This window comes from Anas acuta, chromosome 1 (genome assembly GCF_963932015.1).
Source record: "Anas acuta chromosome 1, bAnaAcu1.1, whole genome shotgun sequence".
Taxonomy (NCBI): domain Eukaryota; kingdom Metazoa; phylum Chordata; class Aves; order Anseriformes; family Anatidae; genus Anas; species Anas acuta.
The window spans coordinates 162,317,222-162,333,068 of NC_088979.1; the positions used below are offsets into that span (position 1 = coordinate 162,317,222).

The window sequence follows — 15,847 nt, forward strand, 5'->3', positions numbered from 1 at the left end:
TGTTTAAAACTTCCCATTTTGAAAATAAGGAGAAACAATGTGTAACTTCAAGGCCGATACTTTACCTGACCATGGAGCAATCCCTTGAAAATGTTCTCCATAAAAATATTTGTATTGTCTCTCGCTGGATCAGTACTTTGAAGCATAACCTTTGGGTCTGGTACCAGCTTCTGTAGTGACTGGTTAGGCGGTGGAAAACCAGAGAAATCACCTCACCTCGGACCAAAACGTTAGTTTAAAAAGTTATGGAAAGTATAGGGAACCGCTGGAGTTGTGTCTTGCAGCAGGCGGCGGCGATGGAGCAGGGTGGCCTTCCCAAAGGCTCTGGTTAGCAGTACGACAGCTAGGAGTGTGAGTCGCTGCCTCCTCTGAGATTAATGAGGAGGAGGGAGAGAGTTTTAGGTTAACCTGTGACGGTCATCTGTAGAAGCCATGTAAGGCCTTTTTGGGGTCAGGCTGCCATTCGTCTGCAGGGCTTTATGGCTGTGTGTGATGAGGCAGGTGTTACGTTAGCTTTTACCTCCCTTGAAACTTGGAAGGGCAGGGAACAGAGGAGGAAAGGATTGGTTTTTTCCTTCGTTTTGGCTTTTATTTGTCTCTCCTTTCCCTGGGGAAAAGCGCAGTGTGGTATTTCTGGCTGTTTTTTTTGTCTTCAAGAAATCCCTGTGAAACGATCAGAAGATTTTATATATGTGAGATGCTTCTGTATTTTGAGTCCTAATCACTTAGGTGAAAAAGAATAAGTAAATTATATATTGAACTGCTAACTGGTGCTGAGGCCTGGTTGTTTCCATGGCAACCGGGCTGGAAATAGCAGCCGGTGACATCAGCACGGCACAGGTATAGTCAGATCCAGCCGTTTTCCCCTAAATAAGCGAAGGCGCTGGGGCCAAACATCGCTCCGGTGATCAGCACAGGCAAATACCCTGACATTGCAATTAACATATGCAAATGTCCTAGCAACCTGGGGTACCGGGGCCGCCGGAGCGCACCGGGTGCGTGGCACGCAGGGGAGAGAGCCGTGGGCCCCGGTGCAGGTGCAGAGGAAGATGGCTGCCCCATGTGCCCCGCGCTGAGCCCGGCTCCACAGCCCCAGGCCTGGCCCAGGGGGGCTCAGGGCTCCTCCTGGCACGCCCCGTGGCGCCCTGCTTGCCCACGAGGCTCCTTGGTTCATGTCACCACTTGTGCTGCCCACGAGAGGGGACAGGTGCCCGCGCGGTTCATCTTGGACACCATTTCTTCTCGCTGGTGATGGATAAAAGACCTGGTAGGTTTGGGGCGTTTTAATTCGTTTGGAGTGTTTTCTAATTTTTATTTATTTTTTTATCGTGTTTTGTTTTGTGGATGATTTGGTTTTGTTTCTCTTTTATCTTTGAGATGCCAGGAACGTAAACTCTGGTCTTTCCTGGCATTGCTGAAGGACAAGTGGGAGGTGTAAATGAATCTATGAATGTGAACATTTGAAACCTTAATTGAAGGGGTGAATGTGGTGAATCTTTAACAAAGGCCTTCTCTTCTCAAAATATTAATTACTTGTTGAAGTAAATTCATTTTAAGCAAAACAAACAACCCGTCTGATTCAGCACGATTACTTGATTATCCTCATGGAGTCAAGAATGGTGGCATTGCCTGACGCCTTTCTGTTCCGACCTGTATGTACGCATTTGTCACATTCCTGTGTGACAGGGACTGTCCCACACTGGAACCTGGGTAGACATTGGCAAGTTGGACATATAAAATAAACCTGCTTTCAGCTGAGGAATTAAATATCCTTTAGCCAGCATCAAGCAAAAACAAAAACCCTACAAGAATCACTGATCTCATTACCTTGTTCCATGCATGATCAAAATGCAGTAGATGTGATACTTCCTTCCGCGTGTTTTCTTGTGTTTGTGTCCAATTTCATTGTAACTGTCCCGAATGATTGCGTTTCCATCGTTTCCCTGAGAAGATCAGACCATATGCCTCCTTGTTAAAGTGATTTGTCCTCTTTCGCTTATTGTACCATGCAGTAACAAGCCAATGGTCTTCCTTTCTTGGTTCTACTTCTGTGACCTTCTATTTTATCATAAGCTTTTTGAGCGGGTTTAGCACAAAATTAAATACTGGTTTTCAGATACGGTTGCAACTAAGACAATTTGAGGCTTGTCAGCTCTAGAAACTGCCAATATTGCAAGGGCATGCAGCAAGTGCAGCTATTTGCTTGTGACAGTGCCCACGTGCACACAGAAGTAGCTCTGTTACAACAGTCTTCTCCAGTAGATGCCCCGGCGACGTGTCCTGCGTCTCCTATGCCTGTATGACTGTGAGTAGAACATGCTAAACATTGCGGGTGCAATGACATAGCTGGCGTGCTCAGGAAGGGTCTTACACCGCTGCTTCCCCTTGGTCAAAATAAACACACTCTGGCCGATATTTTACATTTAGGTGTAAGTGCTTATCTGGCATATAGGCATAAAAACATTCGGTGTTTATAATGAGAAAAATGACACCGGGCAATGGATGGGGAGTTGTACGAGGTGCGGTGGTTGCAGATAGCGTGCTGCGCGGACCGCCTATCACGCTTCACACACCAGCAGCGACCTGTGGACCGCAGTTCAGGTGATGCTGTTCCAGGGCCTTATCTATGCTACGAAAAGGAAGACAAATGATGCATGGTTTATCGTCGCATTGTGAAGCTAAGTGACATTGCGTTGGTTTATTTATTTATTTATTTATTTTATCGGGAGTTGGATCTGACTGTGCTGCAGCTGTGTTTCTGCTGCTAGAGGTGAAATAACCGTCCTGATTTCATCAGCGTAGATGCAGATAAATGTAAATGGAACTACAGAAGACTCCTACCTTTATTGTGTACCTTCTTTTGGCAGCATCTTCAAGCATTAGTATCTCCTTTTTCCTCCTTTGGATGGACTCTTTTAAATCATTCATATCTTTGTGGCTTCCAAGGACTTTTCCCCCAAATGCCAGTCTGCAGGCAATGCCACCAAGAAGTGAAAAGATGTGGGTATGAACAATATGAAGGATCCCTGAAGCCTTATCTGACAAAAGGGGAAAGCTTGCAGTACGTCTCACTGCTGCTAACCCTAGTTGGCTGTGCTACCACTAGTAGCGGAGTAGTTTGAGATTGTCTGTGGCTCATTAGATGCAGTGTCAGAATTTTTAGGAACTGAACACCTACTGCTTGTGGTTGCTGAGCAGTCATGAAAACCTGGTCTTTGTTTAGATACCTTAGTGCTAGCTGAGCTTTGAGAATATGCTTTCCCTATTTAGACCTGCTGTGCTCAGATAGGGTATGATGCACGAAGGACTAAAATCAGCCCTTCTATCTTAATGCACCCACTGCTATTAACACTTGCACAGCTCCTCGGGGTTTTCTAACACCTCCTGTCTTTTATACACCTGTCTTGCAGAACATGAAATCTTTGGGCCAAAAATGGACGCCGTTTTGTCATATAAGCATATTGATAGGATGAGAAAGAATGGCACAGCTAATTGCTCCCATCAGAATCACTGGCAAATGCATCTGTTGGGAAGGATTCGGTGATGAGTATTCAGGTAACAGGCCACAGGGAGGTAGGCTATGACTAATGGAAAGCAAGCTGAGATCACTTTTTACTCCATGCCCTCTCCACTTTTTTTCCCAATCCACGTGGTCTTCACAATAAGGAGAAGCTGTTACTACTGCTAGCTTCATGGTGTTAGCTCTTGGTCCCTGCGGATGCCGTGCATAACAGCGTTGCAGGGCATTGTCTGCTACTGCCTGAGAAAGGTGAAAGCTGAGAAGGTGGGGTTTTGTTGTCTGGTGAAATCTCAGAGGCTGCAGCCTCTGGAGTTTTGGAGTTGGGATGTTGATGGAGCCTACTGGGGCTGACAGCTGTTTGTGCACCCTAAAATTGCCACGTGGCCTGTGCTTTGCCACGGGATGGCTGGCGTGGTGAGCCAGGCTCAGGGAGTGAGAGGGACAGACGGTGGACGGGGGACAAGCTTCGGGGACCGAGTTGGGCAGCTGGAAGGAGTCGGGCCCTGTTTAAAATGGCTGCTGCCGCATTCAAGGGGCCATTTTAAGTGTCTGTTATCCTACTCTCGCTTAAGGATGTAATTTGAATGAATGTGAAGCCAACAAAAATGTTAGATTCCAGTGCAAATCTGTGCTGATTTGGGGATTCATCTGAGTCCTAACAATGCGGAAAGTACTGCAGGATGAGAGGTGATATATTGTGGAAATGTAAGATATGAATTTTATATTTATTACTGACTTGGCAGGGTGCTTTTCACATCACCATTCTGGTACAATTTTGATTAGATTTTTATGCTGAGCATCAGAGAAACACTGCTTGTGTGAACGCATTTCTCCCTCCCTTTTGTGCTTTCCTTCTCTGATAAGGAGAACTCTGTGCTGATGAAAGATAGAGGGTTGACAGTCCTTGCACCGTGACAGTACAGGTTAGGCGATGCCAGTACAAACTTCCTCTGCCAGTGTGGAGGATGCATGTTGACATGGACCAGAGGGCTGCTCGCAGTGGGAGGAGAGGTGAGTTTCTGTGTCTTTCTCTCTGCAAGGCTTCAGATGGGTCGTGGAGGTTTCTGTGATGTTGACATGCACGGGGACTTGTTGGATGGTCCTTAGTCCACGTGTTGCTCTCATTTGTCACATACTGTTGTCTCCTCACAAATTTTGTTTACTCCCAGCATGTGCTGGCTCCGAACTAGCATTGCAAGCAGATAAAATTCATCTGCAGATGGAGTGCTGTCTGTTCTCTCACAGGTACTTGTTTTCCTTAAATCGGTGAGCGTCAGGAAAATACCCTTTGCTGTAGGCTGCCTCACAAAGTCAGGGTTCTGGGGCAGTGGTAAATCTGTTGCGTGTATTTATATTTAGTTATTTATACAACCCTTGTCTTTTGTACAGAGCTTTTTAGGAGCGTTGATGCATGTATTCCTCCTTGCTTTGTGTCAGAGCTAATCCTGTCCCCATTTTATAGCTTCATGAAAAGCTGTGTTGTGGTTCAAGATGGTGCAGCAGGTCTGCATTGTAACAGGGGGCTGAACCCAGACTTCTGGGACTCGCAGTCAGTGTCCAATACCCAAGAAGGATGAGGGAGAAGGGAGCATGATTTTTGTGCTTATTTAAAGACCTATATATATGTTTGGGCCACATCTGCTTCTGTTGATTGACGTCTTCAAATGTGGCACTTTTCATTAGAATAAGTGTCTTGAGGAGAGGCTTAAAAGGATAAAAATGGGGTGGTAGCTTTCAGCGTCTTCACCACAACCAGCATTACAGCTGTGCTGCAGAAACGCAGGCAGCTTATGGCATTCGGTGCAACCAAAAGATTTGACTGGATCTGATCCTGGCAGAGCAAAACGTACGAGCAGATGATTGCCAGCGAGTTGATTTACCATGATCAGATTATAAGTCGTCATCTGGGCTGTAGTAATTGACTCTGTTTGCAGTCCTTCCCCATTGCAGTGAGAAGTAAAACGTTGGCTCGAGCCACCAGGAGGCCGGTCGGTGTAGCGGTGCTGTGACTCAGCCGGCAAATGGCAACTCGTTAGTCACAGCAACTCCACGGCTCGCTCCCCTGTTTGCCTGGCTGGGGCTGCATTGGAAGAAGAGTGAAAGAAAAAGCCTGGGAGGTACCGGTTAGAGCTCTGCTCACCGGTAGTGTGGACAGGAGCAACCCCTGAAAGATTTGTTCAGGTCCAAGTTGCTGTCCTGCTACAGGAATCGTGTCACCCCCACCGGAGCTGCGAATTCGTGTATTTAAAGTCTTGGCAGCGCACCGACAAGGCTTAAGGTGGTGTTATGTGGGTTAGTAGCTCAGTCCCTAACCTCTGGCAGCTGGGAGGTTGACTCTGTGAAGAAAAGCTGGAGAACATTTCCCTCGCTGGGCGCCAGGCTCGGCTTCCCAGCTGCCGCACGTTACCCCATGCCTTCGCGTTATCTGGCAGCAGCGCGTGAAACCACATGGCTCCAGCCTCCCCCGAAGGAAACGGGGCACTCAGCCCTTGGGCAGCACGTGTCCCACCTGAGCTCTGAACCCGTCAGCAGCCCCAGCTTTGGACTTGGCCCTCCAGGAGGAAACCCTTTGAGCTGTGCAGAACCGCCACGCACGTGCGTTATTTATGCAGGGGTGCGGGTGTGCGGGAGGCCAGGGGACGAGCTCACGGCTCCCCGGCTGTCCTGCGCCGCTTTGCGTGGCCATTTGTCCTTCGTGGTCCCTCGTCCCCTGCCCAGGGAGGGGACGGGGGGCCTGGAGCACCCGACTTGGCGCCCCCGAGCCGCCGCCGCCCCCCGCGCCCCACGTCGAGCGCGTGCTTGGGCTTGCGCGCGTCTTCTGGACACCTTCCCGGTGAGTCTTCCAGAGAACGACTGCAGATGAAACGCAATTAGACACAGATGGACGGGGGCTGGGGGAGGGGGGAGGCGAGGCCGGCTTGAACATGGGGGAAGGGTAGAGATTAATTGCGAGGCGGGCGAGGGGCAGGCGTGCGGAGGATCGGAGGTCTCCGCCGGGAGACGCCAGCAAGGCCGGGGCCGGGCACCCGGGGAGGTTTCTCTGCTCTTGCCGCTGCTGTGGCTGGTTGAGAGCCGGGGGGGGCGGCAGGCGTGTCCCGGGGGTGATTAATCATGTATGGCAGCACCGGGGAAAACGAGCGTGGGGCGCACACTGAAGCCAGCACCGCTCCTGATCCCATGCGGCTCTGGCAGCAGGAGGGCAGGCCGTGGTTCGGCTGGGCTGGGGCAGCCCTCAAGGCTCCCGAAACTTGAATCTCTCGGGCGTGGGGAAGAATGAAAAAAATGCACAAGCGGGGAGCTGAGCTGGGCCAGGTGGGAGGAGAGGCGGAACGGGCTGGAGGCTTAATTAGCGAGGAGCGTGGAGGAAATTAAAGGGGGTTTGGCAGCAGCGGGCGGCGAGCGCTTCGTGGTTGGAGAGGTGGGGACAGGGCGCAGAGCAGGCCAGGTCAGGGCAGATGGCCCTGGGCTTCAGGACTTGTCAGCCTCCTCTCCCTCCACGCCCTGGCACTACCTGAAAAACCTGAGATTTAACCACAGATTGGTTTCTGTTCCGGGCAGGGAGTTGGTTTGGTTTTAAGCCTCCGGGATTCAACTTCTTCTTGCCTGGAAGAAATGCTTAAGAACTAGAAACCTGCTGATTTCGCCTGCATCATTTTTTGGAGAGGTCAGAGTCCTGCACGAAGAGAGAACCAGAAGATGGGAACATTGGAAACCTCCGAAGTAGCAGACAGGTGATTAAACCAGCAGTGCTGGCAGGCCTGCAACTTCCAGCCAAGTTTCCCAGTGGCCATCACCTGCAGCGGTCTGTACACACATCGCCCCTCTCAGCTTCCCCCCTCAATTTCTCCTGCAAGTAGCTGAAAGCTTCCCCTTTTTTCTGCATCCCCCTCCAGAAGTAAGGCAATATTCCTCCCACCGCCACTATTGTTTCCAGTGGCTGGTGACAAAGTGTTTGCACTGTTTTCCCTTCATCTCAGAGACATCCCTTTTATGGTCTGTAGCAGTTCTTTCTGGGAGCGTTGTACTGGAGTGTTTGATTACATTTTCCTGCCCCTTATTTACCTCTGCTCTAGATTTGTTCAGAAACCCTTAACTACAATGCTGACCGCTGTCACGGAGGTGGGATCTCTCAGATAATTTTTGTAGGGTTGCTAGGACATGTTGCCTTTATGTTTGCTCCTACAAGATTGCTAGCGAGTTGTTTAATGCCTATAAACAGCTCCTCATCTTCCATGTGCCACTTCCTTGTGCAATTCAGAGTAGCGGCCAGAATCTGGAAGATCCTAATTTATTTCTTCCCCTCCCTCTCCCTTTTTTTTTTCCTTAATTGTGATATTTAATGTGCAGCTAAGTAATATTTGACAAGGCTAAGTATTACCACAAAGGAGAGAGGAGTAGGGTGTACGAATTGTGCAGGCTCTGGACTGGAGCAGGTTTCTCAGGGCAGCGTTGGCTGCTGTTGGGAAACGCGTGCTGCAGAGCTGCGTGAAGCCTGGGTGCTGTGGATGAGGTTAGAGGTACTGCTGCAGTGTTGTTTTGGGATCCCTGGATTAAAAAAGACATGTTGTTTTCCGAGCAGACTCGAAGCATGTTAGTGGCATCAGAATCTGACAAAACCAAGAGCTGGAATAAATACTTAATGCTCGTCCCTGTGAGACCTCTGCTCGCAGTCAGTAGTCATGGAAAACAGGACAAAACAGATTTGGATTCCCGAGTTTGGTGAATAGCGCTCCTTTATTTGTTGCTGTTGTGGAGCGAGGTGTTTTCCTCTCCTCACCGGTTTGGCAGGCCTCCTCTGGGTGTTTGTAGCCCGTGTGCTGACATTAAGAAGGCGCTGGAAGCGGTCTGCGTGCTGCAGAGCTGTGCTGCAGGATATGCGCTGAAGGTAGCACACAGCCCCGCAAGTTTCGCCCTTTGTTGCTGGTTATATTTCCTATGGAAATACATTTTTCTGTACAGAGCCATCGGAGTAAGCAGGGCTTATTCTTATATATCTAATTTTGGGTGCGTATGAGGACTTGTGCAAGGCGTTGGGTTCCTTCGGTGGGAAGGGGAGCTGTGCTGAGGGACTGCTCCGACCTGCCTGGGAGCACCATGGGCACACTCTGAACACAGCACTGAGAGCAAGTGGAGGGACGAGAGGGTGTCTGTGCACTTGAGGCCTGGACGAAATTGCCAGTTTTCATTCAGTTCTTCCTGAGAATGTGTTTTTTTTCTAAGGGAGAGCAGAGAAGGAAGGGGCAGCTCATCCTGTCTTCTCTCCCGTCATTCATCAAGGAGGCGACGGAAGCAGGGAGCTCGTGCTAAGGCATACATCACAGCGAGCATGATTTAAGAAAAAGGAAGAAAACCGGGGACAAGAGGACATAATTTGCTACCTCACCTCACCGAGGGGAGCGTGCTGGTGACTAATGGGAGCTGTGGTCGTCTTTGGACAGGGATGATGCTGTGATGGGGAGTAACTTCCATCGTGGGACTGTTGGAGCTTTCGGGGCAGCATGTAGTCCTTCTCCATCCCTAGGGATCCTGAGTGGAGCAAGGATTTTGGGGGTGCTGGGTTCCCCCTGGGGCAGAGAGGTGGCTGCTCAGGGGCTGCCAGGCCAGCATGGGTAGGGTGGTGCCGGGCTCTGAGCCCTCAGAGCAAAACGTGCCTGCCCGGTGCATGTTAGGTCCCTGCCCCTCTGGGTTTTGGGTTCCTTCCCTCACACCTGTCCCCTTCCCAGCACACCCCCTGGAGAAGCCTCCTCTGCCCCGCTCCTGCGGTGCTACGGCGATTACCTGAACTTCTCCTCTTGGTTTAAGCAAATGAAGACTCAAAGCATCAATGTCTTCATAGGAAAGGTGACCTACAAAGGGGGGGAGGGAGGGAATTAAAAGAGGCCTTGCATTTATGCCCCTTTCCAGTGTCTCTTTATGTCTTAAAAAGGACCGAGCGTGGGGCTTGGGCTTTTTTATCCCTCTTTGCCTCTTTTCTTCCCAGCGTGTTATTTGGAGCACAAAAGGAACTGTGGGCTTGTTTAACCTCGGGGGGAGGGGGCTCCACGGACAACCCCAGCACTAATAGGCTTAGGGCTATTCAGATAAAACTTCAGTGACTGATTATTTAAAAAAAAAAAAAGACAAAACTTATTGAGACCTGTTAAAAATTAAGGGAGCTGCAGTGGGTGCGAACAAACAAATATTAGGTGGAGAGCTTAAGTTCGGTAAGCTGCGTCCATTTCATGTGGGGCTAAAAGATTCCTCCCAGACCACAAACCCATGAATCTTCAGATAAAAAAAAAGGGGGTGGGAGGCTTAATAAGACTGTTATCTTGCAAGGAAGCAATGATAACGTGAACCAGGCCTTTCTGTATGTTGAGATATCTCTATTTTGTGAGGAGGGAACAATGCACCTGATTTTTTCGCCCCCTCTGTCTCTGGTCCCCGTGCTCGATGCTGCCCCGGGCTGGGCTTCTTGGAGGTGCTCCAGGACCTCCCCTGGTCGCCCGCTCCCCACCTGCCCGTGCCAGGGCCTCGGCGTCCCACGGGGATTTATGGGCCACCCGTGCCAGGGCTGCCATGTGGGGGGGAAGGAGCTGTGCCCTCGGCGTGAAGCCCGCGGCCATCCCAAGCCTCCCTACCCCCTGTTGCTAGCCCCGCTCTCCGTCCCGTGCCTCGCAGTCCGGAGCGCCGCGCGCGGCCGCTAATTAAAACCCTTGGAGGGGATTATGATTGAGCTAACGGGACTTATTTGCGAGGCTGCTGCTGAGGGGGTGGGGGGGGGGGGGGAGAGTGATCCATCCCCAGGGAAAGCAGCACTGGCGAGGGGTGGGGGGAGCGGGAGGGAGGAGGAAGTGGGGGCGAGATTGGCAGGTGACTGCCAGCTCCGCCGAGATGACAGCGGCAGCAGCTCCGCCAGGCCCACGGCACCCACTGCACTGCAGGTACTGGGCGAGCCGAGCGGGTGGGCCGCGGCCGGGGGGAGCAGCGGGGTGCTGGGTGGCTGCAGGGGAGGCTGCTGCCGGGGGGGAGCCGGCTGCCGCGGCGAGCGCCGCGCTGGAGATGACACTCGCTGTGGACGTGCAGTCCTTAGACTTTGCGTTCCCGAGAAGCTTTTTTTTTTTTTTTTTTTTGCCTTCGTGTAATTATGAAAAAAAAAATGCAGGGAGAGCTTCCCCCGAGCCTGACGGTATGCTACCTACAATCACTTCCCCCTTGCCAGCGTTACCGTGCTCTGCAAAAAACGGTCTGAAATGCTGTACTATTTTTGTCTGTTTCTTTAGGAGATTTGTAGTGAAATTTTTAATTTTTAAGGTGCTAGGAACAGGATCCTCAGTCCCACATCTTCTCCGTGTAACGGGGCCTTTTTTACTGAACGTGAGGCTGCATTACAATCCAAACCTCACAATTTTCTTGTTTGATGATACTGACTATCCAACTAGAAAATTCATGTATCCTCCTCCTGCAGGACTGGCAGGTAAGACCGAGACTGAAGTCCTGATTGACATCTGCAGACAGCATTCCTGCTCCTGCTTGCTCTCTCTCTCGCTTCCTCTTTTCCCTTTCAGAGGGCAAAACATCTGTTTGCAAAGGGCTGAGGACATGAGCTGCACAGGGAGATAAAAGCAAAGAGCCCTCATCCCATAAGAGTTCATAGATCTGTAACTCAGGGGGCTGGCGACAGGGCTTGGCAGGGGTTGAAATCCTTCTGTCTTTCTCCCTTCTCATATGTTTGAGCTTGAAAAACAAAAACAACCGGGGTTATCTCAGATGTCCAATAGTGAGGATTTAGATGTCAGCCTCGCTATCTGCTTCATTCTTTGTGTACAAAGAGAGAAAGAGGATCACAGATTTGCACCTAAGCTACACAGAGGGATGCCTCGCTTTATCACCAGGAGGGAAGCCAGCGCCTCTCCCCTTGCACTACAGCAGAGTTCAGCCCCAAGGGCCTTGTGCAGCCATTGCCGGGGTTGAAGCCCCGTTTTCCCCCTTCCCTGCAGCAGGAATCAAGTTTAAGGAATTGGGGCTAAGAGTTCAGGCCACATGTGTGATTGTAGACCTGTGGGATCTACGGGAAGCAGAGGAAGCTCAGAAAAATGTCTCTGCTCTGCTGCATCTCCCTGCAACCACCACCAGATCACTGCGAAGTATTCAGCTGTAAAAATGCTGCCTTTTCTCTTTGATCTGTCATGACTGTCAGAAGACCACCATCCATGCCTGTGCAGCTGTGGCCTTGCAGGTTGCAGCCCAGAGACCAGCGGAGGTGCTGTGAGCTGTGCTCACGGCTGGCAGGCTGCTCCACGCAGCGCGATCTACCTACGGCTCAGGTGCTGTGCCCCTGTCCCTATTGGAAATGCCTGCGACAAAAGGGGCAAAGTCCCTTTTATTTCCCAGCGCTGACACAGGCGTGCTGATGCATATTACACGGCAATATGTATTTTGACTGCTTGACAAAGAAAAACGATATCCATGACAGCTTCTTGTCAGGCAGGCAGTCCTCCTGAATGGCAGCATGGCCACAGCCGGCTGTTTGGAGGTGTCTTCTGGGCGGTGTTTTCCAGAGCCCCGGTGTGGCTGGTTTCAGAGACCTGAGACCTGGGCTTTCCGCTGGCAGCTGCTTGCAGTCTTCCCTGAACAGCACTAGGAGCTGTGAGCGTTCAGCAGCTTTGAAAATTACATCATAGGCATCTTAAATGGTACTTTTCAAGTGTGCATTCGTTTTAAAGCTTAGCAGCTGGCCTTTTGGCCGTATATATAGATCACACACACACTGAACTGCTTACTAGGAACAGCAGCTCTTCCAACCCACAGAAAAAATACACATTTCCCTTCTGCCTCCTTCCTCCCCTCTTCTGTGTGGGATGAGGATGCCAGGGTGTACCTTCTGTTCCCCGACGGGCACAGAGACCCCGAGCTGGACTCCCTGAGCTATTTTCCTGTCCGTTTTCCTAGAGCCTGCTGGCTCTAGCAAATGCTCCCCAATGGGGCCAACCATTGTGGAGCGTAGTTCCTGCTCTTTGGGCGACTACACTACAACCCGCTGTATTTTCAGTGTTGCCGCTGCATGGCAGCGGAGTTCAGATGCATGTAGCCTTACTTGGGGGTGAAAGGGACTGGGGATGACCCCAGCAGAAGGCACAAACGAAACCCGTAACGCAGAGCGCACAATTAATAGGATCACAATTTGGGGCAAGTCTCAGGGTAGCAGGAGCGGGTAAGACAAAGCCGGCGTCGGGAACTCATTTTAATTTCAACCATCTTGTGCCTGTGTAGTTGGCTGTCTTTGTTTAAAGAACTTGGCCTTCAGGTAGATTTTATTTGGACTGCTTGCTTATCCAAAGAACATTAATGACTTTCCTCGAGGAGCTCTAGCCAGCACCTTTGCACCCCGGCTCTCCTCCAGCCCCATTTTCTCTCCTCCATAATCTCCCGGTGCCCGGCAGCAAGCCTGTAGGGTACATGCGCGAGTGAAAGAAGCTGGAGTTGGGGAATTAATATTCCTGGAACATAACACCAGCAGCATGCACACGCTGAGGAGAATATTAGAGCTATTAGCGGTGGGAGTTTGGAGTGCATGCAATATCTAGATGGAGAATTCAGTGTGATTAATCTGCCTCTAAGCAGCAGCCTCCGGGCTCTGGGAATTCTGTGGCACGTTTGAAATCAGAACTTTTTTTAATTACCTTTCCGCATCAACAAAACAATCGCGCTTGTGTGAAAATAAGCCCCGCGCAGCCCCTGCCCTGGCTCCGGTTTGGCGTTTTGGGGTGAGAGGCGCCGCCGAAGCGCGGGCTGCTGGCGCTTCGCACGAGTGCGGAGGGACTCGGCCCGAGTGTCCTGGCCGCCTTCCAAGGCAGGTAATCGCGCCGTGGGCCGAGCCGGAGCAGGCCCGTTCTCGTTTGCGTGCACGCGTTGGGTTTCTCTCTCTTTTCCCTGTTCCTTCACTGCGCTCCCCCAGCAGCGTGTGCCATGCTCCTGCCATCTGCGGGCACCCTGGCGCCACAGCGGCCATGTTGTGTGCCCGGCCGCGGGCGGGCCGGGGCAATCCCCAAGGAGAAGGGGTGGGATAAACACGGTCTCTCCCGTATAATCCAGGGGGATTCAGGCTGTATTAAACCTGTGCCAAAGCTGTGGCCCAACGAGGAGCAAGGCCTCCTGAGGAGCGCGGTGGGTACAAGGTTGGGTGCCCATGGCGCACCTTCTCCCGTCCCTCTCAGAAGGAGAGCGTCTCCCTTCCACTGCAGCCAGTTTTATCGCCGCGCTGGCACTGGGAGCCATAAAATGCCACAGGCAGCCAGGGAAAATCTTCCCAGGTGCTGAGACCATGCCAGGGCTGGGAGGAAAACCCTGGCGGTGCCCGAGGCGCTGCCGTTCAGAGCCTGTCCAGGACGGAGCGCACTGGCTTGGAGAAGCCTCTCAGAGCCTCCCTGCGAGCCCGGCAGCGCGCTCCTCCCAGCCCTACCTGCCAGCCGGCTCGTGGCGGGGATCTGGATCGCTTCCCTCGTGCTTCTCGCTCACTCCATGCACAGCTTTCCCTCCTGCGGCATGGCAAGCTGCAGGAAGGGGCAGGCTGCCGCCGCCCGGCGCGCTCCTGCCCCCAGGCTGGCCTTGGTGAGGCTGGAGAAGAGGGGTGGACGCGGGGCTGCCTCCCCTTTGGCTCCGCAATCCGGTTAACTTGGTAAATATTACATCGTCTGCAATTAGCGTGCTTTAATTTTTCTTTTTTTTTTTTACTCCTTTCACTTGGCTGTAGCTGTGCCCTTGGCTTATCCCTCTGAATTCCTGGCCTTCAGGCATTATTAGCACAGTGCAAGTGTTTGAGCTGCCTTTCTTCAAAGGGAGGAGGAAAATGCCATTTTGAACACAACTAAGAGGGTCTTTTTTTTGCCTGTGTCCCAAAATATTTGAGGTTGTGTTAAATCTTGGTAAATTGCTATTAAAAACCCTCCAACTGAATAAATGAAGAGGACGCCAAATCCTGCAACTATCCAGGCCAAATTAAGCCCATAGGTACTTAATATCCCTGTTTGGAGGGGGTGTTATTTCAGAAATGACCCGAGAAGTTTAGATCATGTGTATTTGCTCCCGAAGCAACACGCAAGCATTGCTGTGCACGGGGAGCACACTGGATCTTTCTTTTACCTGTCCCAGTCTCCCTGCCCCTCCCCAGGGCACCTAAAAACCCAAAAATACGATGGGGAACCGAAAACCTCACCGCTGAACTCTGTCGCCTTGCTTAGGCCTCTAGTACAACTTCATTACCTGAAGCCTGAGCTTTAATACCTCTTTTATTCCAATTACAGTTTAAAAGTGCTTTCAGATCCTCAGGTGGAAAAAAAAAAATAAAAAATGAATGCATGCTAATTAGCGTTACCTCAGCCCAACCCGCCACTACCAGACCTCTGCTGCCGAGCGTCACTGCCAGCGCGCTGCCGCTTATCCCAGCTGGCTTTCTCGGTGCATCCCGGGTGTGACCTGCAGCCTCTGCTCATCCCGGCCCTTTTCCCCCTCCCCTGCCGTCCCCAAAAGCCTCTCTGTCCCCTGCCGTGCTCCTGGGTCTCAGCCCCGGCACCTTTTCTGCATCCGGCGCGGGTCGCTGGGGCAGCTCCGTCCCCAAAGGGCTGCGGGAGCGTGGGCAGCGCTGGAGGACGGTGGCCAGGCTGCCACTTGCTGCTGCCCGTGCTGCTCAAAGCACTTGTAAAAGGTATTTCCACGGTGGTCGCAAACTTTACCGGGAGGGGGGGGGAGAAGAAGAAAAGAGGATACGTGTGTTTTTTTACGGAAAAACAAGCCATTTTCTTGGCCAGCCATTTCCTGAGTTCCCTTTGTTACTACTGCAGATATGTGTTTGAATAAGAGCCGTTTCCCCTCCCCTCTCCTCGTCCTCCCCGTTCTACCCTGCAGTGAAGTCACAATCCTGTGTTTGTGGGCTCGGCGTGATGTCAGAGCCCCAGCCTTGTGACTTCACTCGCGGGCTCAGGCAGAAGGTGCAGACGGGGCTGAGAGAGGAGAAAAAAAAAAAGCCCCCTCCTCTTCCCTCCCCCCCCCCCCCCTCCACCCTCTCGGTTTATAAAACCAGTAGCTGAGATAAATCGGAAGGGGGTGGGGAGAAGCAGCAGGGAAAGCTGAGAAAAGATGCCAGAAAGGTACAGTAAATGGGCTTTATGTCTCTCTCCTTCTCCAAAGTTTCGAGTGGAAAATGGCCCGGCGGAGGCCGCGGCCGGCAGGCCCCGCGCGTGAGGCCCTGGCACCCCGACACGCCGCGGCCGCCCGGGGAGCGCGAGCGGGGGGCCGCGGGGCAGGGGCTCGGCACGGCCTCTGGCGGGGCCGCAGCTGCAGCCCCCCGCG

The 15,847-nt window shown here is 52.0% G+C and overlaps 1 protein-coding gene across 5 annotated transcripts in view; it reads left to right on the forward strand.

Moving 5' to 3' along the window:
• TCF20 (transcription factor 20) overlaps nucleotides 1-15,847 on the forward strand; it is a 112,100-nt gene that overhangs the window by 32,385 nt on the left and 63,868 nt on the right. For 2 of the 5 annotated variants that reach the window (XM_068669024.1, XM_068669025.1), the window contains exon 1: nucleotides 6,138-6,353. The exons of 1 other annotated variant lie outside the window; for it this stretch is intronic. The gene's annotated coding sequence lies outside the window, so the exon portion shown is untranslated. Of the gene's footprint in view, nucleotides 1-6,137; nucleotides 6,354-15,506; nucleotides 15,646-15,847 lie in introns of those variants that run through there. 2 more of the 5 variants (XM_068669026.1, XM_068669030.1) reach the window with 2 other exon arrangements.